The following is a 16,989-nucleotide window of genomic DNA, read 5'->3' as shown; positions in this document are numbered from 1 at the left end:
GGCACTCTCGGGATCCAAAACTCTCCCTACAGCGCAGGCGCTAAGAAGCGGGATGGATCGAGGCAGTGTTTTTAAGACCCCCATGCCTTAAGTTTCCCTCTTATAGAACATCGAAATGGATTTCGTATTAACAGTCGTAAACACTTCACCATCCCTTTACAAAACATAAAATCTGACGTAGATGGTTTCTATTATTCCGAATAGGCGGTGCTCTTTGGCAAAGAAAAACTAACGTGAATCGTATTAATTCTTAAGAGGGTCGGGGAAAATCACAGAGACTCATCCATAAAACTTATCATATCCGAGCTAGGCCTAGAAAATCTTTTTATTATTTTTTTTCATTCTCGAATATCGAAAATGTGTCTTATCTTATCGAGACGAACAAAAGTTCCTTTCAAATACCGTTCCGTTGGTAAATCACTGTCCTTTATGTCTATTCCAGCATTTTCCCCACTGAATAATTATCAACTATGGGTTTCTATTTTTAGGAAAGCAAAAACTTACCCGATAAAATTATAGTGGAGGAGTGAAAATGATTGTAATGTTATTCCCAAACGGAATCGAGAAAGATTTTTAATGAGAGAATTATATGACAACTTCCTTCCGGCGGCCAAACGCGCGCCAACTGAGTTGCTCTAACCATAAAAGCGATTAAAATTGTTCCATAACAACTTTTTTTTTAAAACCGTTTAGTTTTCGTTCGCCTTTAGCCTATATTACCTGCAAGCGGTAAACACATTCGTATAGTGTACCGAGCACTGCGTCAACATTCATGAACTAAATAGTGACACGCATCTACACGCATAGAGGAATATTTTTGATAACGTAACTAGCACGCGCTATATTTCATATATAGAAGAGTTAATACAAATGAATGTGATTCTATTCCTATAGTTTGTTCAAATTAAGTTCATTATCGAACCGCGTTAAGTGTAATTAAGCGCAGATTGTAAACGAGCAATTTGGAAATATTCCTACAAAATACTTGAAAACAAATTTATTCGGCATATTTCAAGTTTATATATTTCCAATATTTTAGTTAAGGGGGATTTTTCATTAAATGTTCCATGATATTTGGGGGTATTTTTCACTAAGTGTTCCATGATATTTAGGGGCATTTTTCACTAAGTGTGCCATGATATTTGGGGAGATTTTTCACTAAAAGTTCCATGATTTTTGGGGGGATTTTTCGCTAAGCGTCCCATGATATTTGGCGGGATTTTTCACTAAGTGTTCCATGATATTTGGGGGGATTTTTCACTAAGCGTCCCATGATATTTGGGGGGATTTTTCACTAAGTGTTCCATGATATTTAGGGGGATTTTTCACTAAGTGTTCCCTGTTATTTAAGGGAATTTTTCACAAAAAAATCCTTATTATTTAACACCTTTTCACTAAATGTCCAATGGCATTTCCATAAATTTTTGTATAATAATTTTGAAAAATAAAATCATTTTAAAACTCAAATTCTGTTTGAAACACCTCTGCAAAAATTGAAAAACTAGGGCATGCACATACAACATCAGATACTGTCTGAAAAGGGGAAATGATTTTAAATAGAGTTGAGCATAATAGTCCGAAATGCTAGTTTAACTGGGAAAAATCCAAAAAACTGATAAGGCCGGCCATTTATGGTCAACCTCCGTAAAAGCAATAATTACCACGAAGATCCAATAATGTCAAAGGATACCACGAACTCAATAAAGCCTAATAATATTATCCACTTTCAATTAGGAAGAACCCCGTACCGCAAACCTTTCATTCAGACCATATACATGATTCGAAGGTTGACTTTGGCTAGGCCATGATTAGACCCTAACTGAACTGACACGGCAAGGGTGTCGAACACTTGTCTTATCCGCATTCTACCAATTCACAGCTAACATATCTGTCGAACAATTGTCCTATCAACAACAAACGTTTTTATTTTTTCTTCAATAATTTTAAAATACCAAAAGCTTTGGTTATACTGGGTTATACAGGGTGTTCCAAAAAGTGTCACCCATAGAACCCACAATACTTCAGTGGCTAGTTCTACCACGTTTTCTGTAAAATCCTGTATAATTTTCGGGGTAACGTTAACTAGCCATAGATAATAGCCGCTTTAGAAAGATTTAGGTTTAAATGTTGGGTATATTTTTCAAGTGTCCGAACCCTTAGACTGACGTCCTTATGGCTAGGGCTTCGTAAGGTCCTGGCAGCGTGTTCAGTTATCTAGGTCCGAAATTGATCGAGTCAGAAGCAAGCGAGGAAAGAAAGAGAGAGAAGGAGAGAGCCAGCTAGCTTTGACTTAATGACCTACTACTAGAGTAGAGACGTTACGTTAGGCTTAGGAGTCCGTTTTTCCCGCATGGCCTTACTTCTCATTCTAATCAAATTTTGGAGCGGGTCCAAAAAGGCGGGAAAAACATACCGAAAAGAATGATAATACTCTAGAGGGACCCTCAACAATATTTGGTACAACAAAAAAGTACATATCAGACTACGTTACTCCTCCAGTGATAATTCTCTCTACGGTATCATTGGATTATGGTTGAAACCGAGAACTTGGTGCTGGTGGATCTTTTAGCGTCAATTCCCTTTTCGTTACGCTTTCCGGCATAACGCGTTGAAAAAAACCCGTTTCCCGCCAGAAAGTCGAGTTTTTAAAGACCTACATTTTAAGAGAAGGCAAAAAAGGTATACTTTTTTTCTTTTCTGGATTTTTCCATTTGGGTTCCACTAAAATCTGACCTACTACAACTATATTTCTAAATTTCAAATTAGAGTGCATTAAGGGGATTGCAAGTTTCGAGAATGCTTTTTAAAAATTCAAAATAATTTTGAAGTTTGGAACACATTAAGATGTATTAAATTTTCATACGCAGAGATATCACAGAATTCTCATAAAGAGAAATGTCACAAAATTCTCATAAGGAGAAATGTCACAAAATTCTCATAAGGAGAAATGTCACAAAATTCTCATAAGGAGAAATGTCACAAAATTCTCATAAGGAGAAATGTCACAAAATTCTCATAAGGAGAAATATCAAGAAGTGATATCTAGTTTATTAGGGAGAAGGTTTAAGATGCCTAAGTATTCGCCCGCCATAGTCCCAGTCCCCCTTTCAAAATACAAGGGGGGATGTAAAAGGAGGCCGGGCTATTTCGCCTCTCCTCAGTCGGAAAATAGGACTGTAATTTTCTTCATTCGCGTCGCGCTGACGCGAGTTTTCAAGAACCATTGAGATGCTGGTTGTAATTTAGAGGTGGGGATTAACTCCGGACCTACTATACGTTTGGACTGTAGATAAAGCTGGAAATGTGGCGGGAAGTTATACCTTCTCCCTAATAAACTAGATATCACTTCTTGGAAATATCAAATAATTCTCATGAGCAGAAATATCAAAGTTCTCAAAAGCAGAAATATCACAAAATTCTCTCAAGCACAAATATCAACCTCGCATAGTTTGAAATCAAATTCCAGACCAAATGTTAATTTTAAACTATTATTAAATTAAATTAATTCTGCCGAGTATATCGAAAGAGACTTCTGAGTGACACACTGACATAAAACGTGCGTTGACTTCTTTATCATATTTAAAAATATGCGCGTAATAACCTTTCGAGTCAAAAAAGCTGACCGTCTGAAACTAAAACATCCGGCAACTGATTGATCAATGACATTCTATATATATATAAGAGAAAAGAGCTAAATAATAATTCATACACGACCACCAACATTCAATCTTAGAATCTATAAATAATACCAACCGCGCTCTATCTTAAAATTTAATTAACACTCGCATTTTTAATTAATTAATCTTTTTCAAAATTATCTTTTAATTTAGTCAGGTCGCCGTGTAATTCATTTTGCTTAATTCTTTTCAGCAACAAATTCACGCATGGTTCCTTCAACACACACACACGCATTTAAAGATCTTGAAAGACTCGAGAAATAATGAGTTTTAATTAAACGAAACGTTTACTGAAGAAATGGAAGAAAATTAAGAAAACTTGGCGCGTCAAGAGAAAGAGAAAGAGAGAGAGAGAGAGAGAGAGAGAGAGAGAGAGAGAGAGAGAGAGAGAGAGAGAGAGAGAGAGAGAGACATAAAAAAATATATTAATTATTTTAAAGATCTTCAACACACAACCAGAAAACTCCTTTTAACAAGTGGGAAGAGAACTTGCAAACTCTACGCGGCGGGATTTGTTCCCCGAATTTCAACCGGTGCCACAGTCCGGGATCGAACCCGGGATCCTCTTGCTGCAAGGCGAAAGCGCTAACCGCTACGCCACCCCACATTATATTCTTTCTATAATGAACCTCTAACAACACAAAGAAAACACCTTAAATAAATAAAAAATCGTTCAAAGAAATAAAATTCTCTTTTGAAATCCGCAGTAATTTTTTTATTTTTATCTCTCATCCTTTCTTAATTAATTTTAGCGCGGTTTCGCTGTGGCCTTTATGAAAAAAATAAAAATGAGAAGGATATTCGCCTTGAAACAATTATAAGAATCATAGCCGGTGGAAGCGAGATGAAGGAGGGAGGGATGGTGGATGACAGAGAGTAAGTTACACATAACGGGAGTCAGTTGCGGTAAATTTTTGAGTCGAAGCCGCGGTGCGCTGCTCCGAATGAGATACGAGGCGAAATGAGTTTATTTTGGGATCGGGCACTTTGCCACCGAGATCTAATTTTATCCAACGAGAGACAATTCGCGCCTAACCATCGAAACATTGTTTAGTAGACTTAGCTAAATCATTCTTCCCATTACGTAAAAAAAGACGGTATAAGTTTATAAGATATGTTCCATAAGTATGACTTACTGAGAGCTGGACGCGAGAATTGAAGTCCTATACACTCGGTTAGTTTTGTAGGACTTACATCTAGTCCTATTTATTCTGAACTAAGCCTTTGACAGTGCCTCATGCACCAGGCGTCGCTTTACCTCTAATCTATGACCTACCTCATTCACTTCACGACAAGCTCCAGTTTCTAAGTTACCAGTGACAAACTTATGGAACATAATCTTACGAACTTATGTTAGTATAGTATATTTGAAGGCGTCATAACGACCTATCGGTGATTTTATTCCGTTTATAATATAATATAATAGAGCTGCTATTAAATATAATTCAATTCTTGAAATAGATCGTAACATTCGCGACTATAGACGACTATGTTCCTCTATATATAGAACTTATTGGGTCTTAATATTGATGGTAGAAGCTATAGTAAGGAAATAGATCAACAGTTTTTATAGATTGGCGACTAAAAATACTTTCGTTTGCTAAATAACTTGGATCTTGATTTTGATGGCAAAAGGAAATTGATCATAATTAGATCAACCGATATCAAATAAATTACATCATTTCAGGATCCAAGTAGGTTAATTCAGTAGGTTGAATGAATTTAAAATTCGCGTCCGCTCAGTTCATTTTGAATCAGTTCTATTCATAACAAATCTCTAGGGGGACCCATGGATGACTGGTCTGTTGGAACATAAGCCTAATCCAGAAAATGCTTCACTTCACCACTCAGAGAGAGAAAAAAAGCTTACAAAACAAAATCCAATTATTAAGAAAATACTTAGATTGAAATGAGATACATTTAAATGCAGTTCCTACTTAAAATTCAGTCGATATATTTTCAAAATAGAACCATCATCGCGTCATTTCATTTCTCTACAGCCTGCCTAAGGTGCCTGGTTACCATAGTAACCGGTGCAAAATTATAAAGAAAACGACTTGTATCGTATTCAAAAAAAAAAAAAAGGTCTGAAAATATGGTTAACTGCATGTAGAAAAGCCTGAAAAGGGTTACTACGAAAACTGGTGACACTGGGGTGTAATTTAACGTTTCTATATGGAGTCCCGAATATTGTAAGTTAAGGTCTGTTGGTGACAGCTATTACTACAGGAAGGGCTTTATCTATCGAAAACTTCCCTACTTATCATTGCCCAATATCATTTACGATGAACTCACGCCGGTATGAGCATTTAACAGCTGGCCTTGACTAATATTGAAACGTGTTAAAAGTATATTAACCTAAAGATGTATACTTCTTCATCCCAAACTCGCTGCCTGACCTGATAGATAGTGTGTGTGGACAAAGTGTTGCCACTCATCCGTGAATGCGATAGGCCTTTTCCGAGGGGGTAGACGCTCTGGATCTCTGTGTACACCTGAGTTCAAAAGAGTTCAGCTTTGACAGTGCTTCGAGTTCAAAACCATCGGAACTCAGAGTTCAGCTTTGACAGTACATTGAGTTCAAGACATATTGTACACCTGAGTTCTCAAGTGTCTACCCCCTCGGCCTTTTCGACGTAAAAAAGGGGTAGGCATACAACCCTCTGTATCGGGACATACAGAGCGCTAAAAAATAACTAATAAAAAACTCAACCTCTTATCTAATGATAGGATTTCTCTAACTAAAAAATAACTTTAATTTCTATAAAAGCATTGTGAATCTGATGTAAGGTAGCTCTTTTATCTTCTAGTTTTAAAGCAATAAGTCAGTGCTTAATTGTAACTTGTTCTAACTTCGTATGCAAATAATTTAAAAACTATGATTTAATTTCAAGTTAATCTCGGGTCAAGTAAATTTTAAACATAGTAAGATAGATAAGTACGCGCAACAGGGTTGATGCATTGCCATGCTCTAATAACAATTTTCTGGCAACCCTGAAACGCATGCGCGGTTAAAGTTTAAAGTTAAGAAACGTTGGTAGGAAATTTCTCTATCTTCCTTAAGTGCAAACATTATCTATGGCGTGTATTGACAACAACGTTGTAGTATTTTAAAGCTATTACTACCTATGTACATAGATAAAAACAAAACCGCCCAGAACGCCATACTCTATTGGTTTATGGAAAAATAACAGATGGGGAAAACGAGAGAGAGAGAGATAAGTTCGGAAGAGAAAAATATGATTTGTTTTTAAAAACTCAATCGAAAACGGTTCAACGACTCAGTGTCCCCGATTTTTAGCTTTATTACTTCACAACGATGCAGTGTAGGCCTAACACTCCCTAATTCGGAATTAAAATGATAAAAGCCAATTTATACACTAACACCTAAAGAAATATTGCGTATTATAAATGTTCGCTTACATAATTTGGGGTGTGTCTAATGAGTCTGCATGCTATAGATAGTTTTCACACATGGAGGATACATACCATTTACGCAAGGAGGCCGGCCTATCTGGAGGACAAAAACCCGTCTGCTTTTGTCCTCCAGATAGCCCGGATTCCTGGTGTAAATGGTATGAATCCTCCATGTGTGAAAAAAATATATAAATTAAGGGGGATGTTCTTTGGGAAAAGAATTTTGAATCGAAAATGTAATTTCTATTTCCATTTTCCAATAATGGACACTGTGTCCAAGTTAAGATTGTCAAGAGTATTTTAGGGATGACCCCTTAAATTTAATTAAGAAACTGATTGATAGACAATTATTTCTAATCAATTAATTAAGGGGGTCATCCATAAAACACTCGAATCATAAAATTTCGAAAACTGTGTCCCTTGGGACAAACAGAATGGAGATAAGTTACATTTTCGAATCAAAATCGATTTCCTAAGAACATCCCCCTTAATTTATGGAAGGCAGATTTATCAGAAACACCCTGTATTAGGTCCAATATTAACTGTACAGTTTTAGTTCGGGTTAAAGTAACTATACAAGAGTTACTAACAGACTTTAGAAAACAGACAAAAGCTGATTGGTGTATTTCGTATTACAATATATTCAAATGAACTGTCTGACATACTGAAATTGAAAAAAAAAACTTCCTTTTGAATGAAAATAATTGGGTAGTTCCGAAACTATTATTTTAAATTCGAACTGACTCAAGCTGTAAAGAGTGATTGTACGAATAAATAAGAAACTTCCCATTTACATCAATGGTTATATGCATCCTTGGAGTTGAAAAAAATAAGAAGATACCAGGAGAGAGCGCTTTAATCCCCCCAAAAAAAGATACCTTAGAAAATAAAAATATACAGAAGAAAATAAATTCCAATGGATCCGTCTCCTAAACTTGACTGCGTTTCTTTATTCAGGATTTAACTTAAACTAGGCTTATATGTATGGGGAATATCGAGTTTGAATAGGAAGGGGGGTTTTTATATTACTAGCAAAAGCGACCAGCCAGCTAGCTACTTTCCCAGGGATCTTTTAAGAATGGAAAGAAAAAATATCTATTGGGTAAGAAAAAATACTTTTATCGATGTATTGAGAAGATGTGAGGCTTAACACACTATTCTCCACTTTCATCGAAATTTTTCTTACTTTCTCTATAACCATAAGTTTATAAGATAAGTATGACACCTCCTATACTTCGCAATGTTAGATAGAGACTTACAGCTCGAGATAGTTTGAGAACGAGAAACGAGAATTGAAGTCCTACACTCGGTGGTTAATTTTGCAGGACTTCCATCTAGCTCCTATTTAGTCTGTACTAAGCCTTTGATAGCAGCGCCTCATGCACCAGGCGTCGCTTTACCTCGAATCTATGACCAACATCACTCACTTCATGACAAGCTCCAGTTTGAAAATTACAACCAGTGACAAACTTATGGAGGAACATATCTTATAAACTTATGCTATGACCTATCCAAAGTGTAGAGCTCGTTTACAGACCTAGCTATTTGTACGAATAAAAAATCGTTAAATAGTATTAGTTCAAATAATGTGTTTGGTGTGTTTTATGTCTAAACTTTCAGGACTTAACTTAAACACATTCAGAACCAAGCGCGAGTTTTAAAATACACGAACATTTAATCTATTAGTGCGGGTAAATATTGTGCAGCAGAAGTTGAAAACTATATAATAGTTCCAACTTAGAGATAGTTTATAATTTTAAAAAAAGTTAGAAGCTATTAGAGCTCCAACTCGGCTACAGTTTATAACAGGGTTCGGGCGAAATTCCCATCCCTGACTTTAACATGCCAATATCCCTGACCATTTTAAGTCCACTTTACCACACCTGACCGGGCTGACCCATACTTAGCATTGTACGAAGCATGGTTTGATACATTAAAAGAAACCACTGACATTTTAGGAAATTAATTTACCTCCCTGACTTATTCCCCCATTTGCCAAATCCCTGACTTATCCAGGTTCAGTATGAACCCTGTATAATCTAAAAAAGTGGCGATTTTTGCCCTATCTCCTAAGCTACTATATTCAGGGTAATGTTACCCATTAACAATGGAAGTTATAAAAGAGACATTACATTTGGAACTGAAATATTTTGCGTATGCATATGGAAGACCAAAATTTGCGTCAATTAAACTTTCTGAAACTATGGCAACGACGGGACTTCAATATCGTATCAGAAACAGAAGAAAAAGAGAGAGAAAGAGAGAGAGAGAGAAAAAAACGTAATTGGGAAAATTTCCTCCGGTTTTCTAATTAACTGAAATTTGCGCTTGAATGCAGTTAAAACCACGTTAAGGCATGACTTATCTCTGTAAATGGTATAATTTAGACTTAGCGTCTTAATTAATATACCAAGGCTTAATGGGTATGGACTATTTAAGGCCTAACCCTACTCGAATAAGTAAACCATTTCCTTTAAATAATAGATAAGATACGGTCATGAATCTTACAAGTGCACTGACGTTTGTTGCAAATGACGCGACTAGCTAAAGGGCAGAAAACTGCAGTGACAATTTTAAGTATGCCATAAGATTATCAAATTCGAGTGTTTTTTCATAATCTACAACTAAAAAAAAACAGTATCGAACTTTGCTCCTTTTGATGTTGAAGAGAAAACTTAACTCAAGAAAAAGAAAAATCGAAGAACACGAATAACTGAGAATCTAATACAAAATCGAGTGGTTTGGCAAACACTCAAATAAAAAAAAATTAGAAATCAGAAAACTAGGAAAAGATAAGAAAATTACTAATTACTAAACCGTACTTCAGTAGCATCCAATTTTCCAATAAAAAAACTTTTCGTTTTGCTACCATTTCGACGGTAATAAGTATAGTCGAACAACGCTCAGTATCGGTACATTATGATTGATACATCAAATAGACCATTTTGATGGAACTACGAGGGAAAGACACGGCCTTCCATCTCACTTTTTGGCACCTGCGCTGTAGTGTTTTTGTTTCATGAGATTGCGCAGAGAAGGATCAAAACCCACCCCTATGTGTTGGTTTCCCTGCTACAGACCCAAACATTGAACGGTCTTTAACCGCAAATTCACAGCGCATTTAACCATCGATTATTTAAGTTTTGTACTATACATTTCAGAAATTCAAGTCACAGCGCAAACAAAAGAAAAATTACAAAATACAACACAACACAAGAAGTTGTAATACGTATTACAAGTCATTATGTAAATTAATGCTAAATATGAATGGGGGGGGGTATACTGGTACGCGTGATAAGAAATATAAGACTCGACTTTACAATGTTACGATGAACAAAACGAAAACGAAGAAAAGAAAGAGTAAAGTATCGGATTTTTGGTCAAGATATTTAGTCTGCCATGCACGAATTCCTCCAAGAAATCTATATTGAGAACTATGTTCTTAAAAAAAACCCAAACAATAAGGGGAGCGTGCGTGTTAAACGCTTTTCTACACGAAGACAAATTGTATCATTCTTCATACTGTATAAAGATTAAGGCAAAATTTCTCACGGTTTGAAATTGCGAAATTGTTAAGGTGGTTTCTGTAAGATTTAATCTATAGTATAGTAAACCTTTTCAAAATTGGTAGGGGGAGGGGTTAAAATGGAGTCTGGTGTTTTAACACCTTCTTGTCTTAAGACTTAACATTGATGGATATGTGGACAACAAAAACGTTAGATCATGTGACTTCAAAAATAATGAGGACCAATATTGGTGGACGGTTTAATGTTGAAGCCCTATCTATAGGCTTCGTTGTCCAGGTACCCAATGCCTTTGTTGTCCACGTACCCAATGCCTTTGTTGTACACGTACCCAATGCCTTCGTTGGCCACATACCCAATGCCTTTGTTATCCACGTACCCAATGCCTTTGTTGTCCACGTACCCAATGCCTTTGTTGTCCACGTACCCAATGCCTTTGTTGTCCACATACCCAATGCCTTTTAATTTAATTCTGTATTTATATTAACTAATTCAAGCAGACTATCCGAAATTGGTCTACTAATAAGTAAAAATAAAAAAAAAGAAATAATTGCGATGAGTTAAGCCTAACTCATCAAAAACTCGTTTCAGTTTGGGCATCACTTGAGAGTAGAAAATCATCTCGTTCATTCATCATATTCTGATGATCAATTTCAAATATGCCTAATCAATCAGAAAGTATTAGGCCTAAATTAGGTTGTTCAAGAAGAAGAAGCAAAAATCCATAATCTTTCAGAAGTAATTTGTGAATAAAAGAAGATATTCGATTAAGAAAAATCACCCTCCCATTAAGTCCATCCAAGGGCTGCCTATTTTTCCGTCATTACTCGCAACGTTATAAAATTCTAAAAAGATTCCGTGAACAAGTACTACTTTTCTTACCAAGTTTTATTTTTACAAGAAAGTCAGCGCTACTAAGCCTTTGTTTAAAAATCTTCCCACGTACTGTAGGAGAAAAACGGGAGGAAATAACCCCCCCCCCTCAACCAAAACCGAAAGGAATGCCTTTTGCCGCCTTTTCTCCCCGGGTCTCTTCACCTTGTGACATCCCAAGAGGGAGAGGACGAGGGAGAGAGATGATTAGAAGCTGAGAGAACGAGGATGGACAGGAGTTTGAGAATTTAAACACGTGTGTAACCATGGCAACGCTTATAGGACGGATTTGCGGTTGGCACCGACTTCCCGACATTGGGAGGGAGAGAGGGCGCCCTTATATAATCAGACTCATTATATGTATGATATAAGAGGCAGGACATATATATATATATATATATATATATATATATATATATATATATATATAGGATTAGATGTAAATTACGGAGGTCGTGTCGATCATGCGTGACCTTAGGCTTAAGGTCACATATATCAAATGGAATTTGCATATAGTATGTTATCCAAAGTGGGTTAAGACTTAAATTAAACCATGGATGCATGCTCGGCTAACTAAAGATTGATTTCCTCATCACGTCGTTTAAAGTTTTGAGAAGTTCTTGACCTTTTCGTAACTAATTAAATGCTAATTTAACGAAAATAAAATGACCAGTCGCGGTTTTAAAGCTGTACAGGGTGTTACTGGCAAAGTCTGGAACAAATTAAGGGGTTATCCCTAAAACACTCCAGTCATAACTCGAAAACGGTGGTCCCGGATGGCACATTGTCTTAGACGTTTTATTTTTGACTTAAAATCGCCCAGAAAACACCCCCTTAAGTACCAGACGGTTAAAAATATTTAAAATAATCTTAATTTGAAATTCACCCATCATCTTTCTTTCTCCAATATTGATATACTATAAACATATCATTAAAACGGTAACCGCTTTATTAAATTTCCGCGTACATAAATATTTTACTGTTTTAAACAAAGCCATTAAAAATGAAAGGGCTCATCGACTAAAGCGTGTGTGTTTAAAGATAAAAAAAAGATATATGGAGAGATGAACCGCGTCCGTCTGCTCCATGAGGGTTAATTTTCCATTCCAAGTGGGCCAAAATCTAAAAGAGCGTGTTGTTGCACGCATGGGACGTTGTGTTATACACTCTAACCCAACAGCAGCTATCGCACGAGACGAGATTGGCGCGAAACATTTTTAGAACACGCGACCCGGCGCGCCATAACCTCGTGCCATGAGCAACTAGCTTCGTAACAGTACCCTCCCTCCCTCCCATCCTTAAATTCCCATAGTTTAACCCAGGATGCTATAATTATAAAATAGAGAGCCAAATTAAACCGAAGGTATCATTATCGTTTAGCTGGCATTTTTGACCCAAAACAGCTTATTATAGCTCATCTTCCATAAAAAAGAGGCCTACTTGTGGCACGCGTAGATTTCGTGGCATTAATCAATGCATTATGAATGGTCACGTGTCATTGCCCAATCACTACTACAAGAAATAGTAACGCTACCGCTTCAAAATATAGTTCTTTATGTGACGAGTTTGTACACCCCTTCAACCAAAAGTATGTTACATAAGTTTGTCACTGGTTACAAACAGGATCTTGTCATGAAGTGAGTGAGGTAGGTCATAGATTCGAGGTAAAGCGACGCCTGGTGACTGAGGCGCTGTCATAGGCTTAGTACAGGCTAAATAAGAGAAGATGGAAGTCCTGCAAAACTAAACGAGTGTAGTCGTTCTCCCTCCAACTTGCTCTCAGTAAGTCTCTCTCTAGCTAGCGTAGTGTCATACGCTTCAACTTTAGCGAAGCAAAAAGCTATTTCATAATTTCTAGGTAATATATTTCTACTTCTACATGTTGGTAAAAGTTTTGGGAAAAGCGCAACCATCAGGTTTTGTTTTGGAGGTTCTCAAATAAACGTTTGGGATGGGAGATCTTAATAAAGGGTATAAATAAGACAAAAATGTGCCGACTTGATTTTTTTCTTTCTTTCAATTTTAAAGAGTTGAAATTCTCTTTTTAACTCTACGCGTACCTTTGGGGGCTTCTTTTCCCACAATCATTTTGCAATGAATATAAAGTTAGGGGTACCACACTCCTCCGTTTGTTTTAAACCATTTTAACACGATAGATTTACCTTTGGTAACGTTGCAATCTTATTATAGAGGAAGAGGAGAGAGAGGATATATAAAAAAGTGTTCCTTTACCTCGCTTCTAAGTCTAGGAAGCAGCCGAGGTGCGGATATTTGGCAAAAGACTGTCATTTCCAAGCTCGAGGAAAATCTTCATGCTCTCGGTTTCTTTCGCGTTGTGAGCGGGTCTTTACTCGTACCCTGTCGCAAAAGAAAGTCAACTTTTATATACTGCACGGTTTATTCTACATTATAACAAACTAATCGCCAGTGATAATGTCATTTTTGGCGCGAAATTAAGATAACCCAATTGACTAAAACACGTGTTTCCCATTAAATTGCGCAAACTTCTTTCATTACAAAAAAAAAATAAAAAAAAATATGGAGGGAAGTTATTATTGGAGTAATTTGCGAATGACCCCGTTAAAGTTTCAGTAAGAAACTGAAACCGAACGTCAATGATTGCTAATTTAATTAAGGGGGTTATCCCTAAAATACTCCAATTATAACAGTTGTTTAGAGTGTCCCATAAGTTACATTTTCGACTCAAAATTGATTATTTCCCATAGAACCATAAATCCCACTGTATTTCGGACCTAAATCCCTTTTTGGAACACAAGGTATGCTGGGAAGCCTACTCATATTAATTCTTTTTCATTGGAGAAGCTATAGAGTGGTACTGAAAGGGGAGGAGCTACGGGACGTGACGTCAATATTGGTATAATCTAAATTGTATGGACTTAAGCTGACTACTTCCAATATGGTCGCCAAAAACCGAGGTAAGAGATAGGTGTATGTGACGTCACGGTAGCAGACTATAACCGAGTCTTTTTCAGGAGAGAAGCTATAGTAAACCGACTTGAAAAGTTAAAATTCGCCTTTTCGAGCAATACAAGCCACTCAAATACTATAGTCCCATTAATATAAATAAAACCAGGTCATTTAGCGTACACATTACGCGTGTCCATTTAATCTACCGAACACTTTGTAAAATACTTAACTCCTAAATCATTTAAAATTTAAAATACTAAGCCATAAATAACCCACTTAAATAGTTAAGGCTGTAAATAAAGAATTCGGGTATGGGTATTTACTAAAGCAACTCTCTCTTAACATGATCACACGCTAACGTTACTAAAAACTAACGGTGGTGGGACCTCGCTACATTCACTAGGTTCTCTGGAGCTCCAAAAAAAGAAACGGAGGAAAGTTAGAGAGAGAGAGTGAGAGAAAGATATTTTCTTTTACCGCGCCAATTATCTTGCCAAATCTCGGTGGAAAAATTCCTATGCACCATATAGCTCCGCAAGAACCTAACCTATAAGCTCTCGACCCTTTACAACAAGAAGGGACCCGACCCAAAACCCCGTAGTCGGGGTAAAATAGACCTAGGCCATTTTAAAAAAAGAATGAGAAAATAAGTAAGAAGTAAAAAGAAGAAGAAAAAAATCCTTGGCTAGAATTTTCTAATTAAAAGACGCTCGGCGTGGTTTAAGGATGGAGGAAGATGAAAGCGATGAGACTGCAGCGCTAATCTATCCCCTTTTTGCGAAATGAACACACCCCTAACCCCTCTAAGTTTTATTAAGATAGTGAGGTTGAAAAAATAAAAGACAATCAAGTAGGAGATAAAGGGAATTTTACTTGGAAAAAGTGTACCTATAGATCTAGGGAAGAGGACTTGTGTGTAGCTTGACCTTATTATAAAATTATTTTTGCGGGCAAAATTAAGCCTTTTTTAAATAGAATTTTCATATCTACTATTCAGTTCCCCCCATGCAGTGTTGCCAGGTCGTTGATGGGTGAAGATATTGCAGAGATAAAGGCTAGTAGGTCAGTTTCACTATATATGTACTTGACCAAAACACAGAGCCTGACAACACTGCACTGAAGTTTAAGCCGAGAGAGAGAGAGAGGGGGAGAGAGTGGAGAGGAATTTTAACTAACCACTTTAGTGGAAACTATAATATAAGACAGTTAAATAATTTAGCTATTAAATTATAAAGATTCCATCATTTCTCCATATAACACAATTGGGCCTAGTTATCTATTCAGAATCTATGGGTAAACTCGATTAATTTGCAGATTAAATTATGAATAATACGGAATAACTTCAATTTAACAGATATATTTAGGAGCATGGTTCATACTAAATTACCAAAACCAAATTTTCCTAATTAACTTTTCGTTAATTTCCAGGTGTATAGAGTTACATTGATTCATAGTGAGCTAATTACACGCCTTCCCTGTTAGTACGAACCCTTAATTGCGATGAAATACGAACAAATACAAAATAACCCATAGATAATAGATAGTAAATGGGAACCTCACGCTGAATATTCCGAAAAATAATGTGAAATTTCCACAACCCTTAATCTTAAATCAGGTTTGCCAGTAATAGGTTATTAGAGAATCTCAAGCGTCATTCAGGTTTAGAACTGAATCGAACAGAATTCTACAAGCTTATCATACAGTCTATTGTAGATAGCGGTTGAATTGCAGTCGCAAATGACTCTGGCAACACTTGTTTGCGCACTATCAGTTCGATTGTATTATCAGAACCAAATATGTTATAAAATTGTTGAATTTTCTAAAAATTGGAGGGGGATGGGGACGTGGTCTTAAGGAGCCATAACCCCTTCCCTAACACTAATTCATTAAAAAATAAAACAACGCTTAATTAAAACTTCACACGCAAACTTTATAAACGAAACAAACATATCACTCACGTATATTAAAAACCGAACTGTTTGTTGGTTCCGCAAAATGACGTATTTATCCTTTTTTTCAGGTAAAAACGAATGGATACACAAAAACCCTAATAATTATTATTTTTAATTTCCGTTAAGAAATCCTTCGTTGATTATTATCCATAATCGGAAAACAAAAGAAGGGCCGAGCTGCTATGATCAAATAGAACGGAACGCGCGTGAATCGACAACAAACAAAACACCTCTTCACTTTCGATTGATTCCCTTATGAAAAAAAATACCTCCTCATAATCCACAATGGCGCGAAAACATGATCACAACACGCGGCGGCCAATGGTCATCATAACTATATCCTTCACCAACAATACAACGAAACAATGGCCAAAAAACACCAAACGATTTTTTTTATTATTTATTCTTTTCTTCTGTTGTTGTATTATTATTACTACGTCATTAAGTGACCACCGATTCCAGAGTGGACGACGGACTGACTGACTATAAGGGTAAACAATGGTGTTACGACACAACGCGCGGCGAGGGAAACCAACCGGTTCAACACCGAGGAACACCGCGCGGTAAATGGTAGTATTTGCCAAATTCTCCGTTGGTCGGTGACGAAAAACAACCCAG

At 36.6% G+C, this 16,989-nt stretch overlaps 1 protein-coding gene across 3 annotated transcripts in view; it reads right to left on the bottom strand.

Annotated features, from left to right (window-relative positions):
• LOC149717643 (sodium/calcium exchanger 3-like) overlaps nucleotides 1-16,943 on the bottom strand; it is a 90,896-nt gene extending 73,953 nt beyond the window's left edge. For all 3 annotated transcript variants that reach the window (XM_089840345.1, XM_089840346.1, XM_089840347.1), the window contains exons 1-2: nucleotides 16,378-16,943; nucleotides 13,724-13,849 (exon numbers count right to left, since the gene is read on the bottom strand). The gene's annotated coding sequence lies outside the window, so the exon portion shown is untranslated. The remainder of the gene's footprint in view (nucleotides 1-13,723; nucleotides 13,850-16,377) is intronic.
• Between the last annotated feature and the right edge of the window lie 46 nt (nucleotides 16,944-16,989).

Source organism: Phalangium opilio, unplaced genomic scaffold (genome assembly GCF_054372755.1).
Source record: "Phalangium opilio isolate 3A_F unplaced genomic scaffold, DU_Popi_V2 ptg000003l_1, whole genome shotgun sequence".
Classification (NCBI taxonomy): domain Eukaryota; kingdom Metazoa; phylum Arthropoda; class Arachnida; order Opiliones; family Phalangiidae; genus Phalangium; species Phalangium opilio.
Note: the sequence above shows the minus strand (reverse complement) of the source record. Positions and strands in the feature narration are given on the sequence as shown.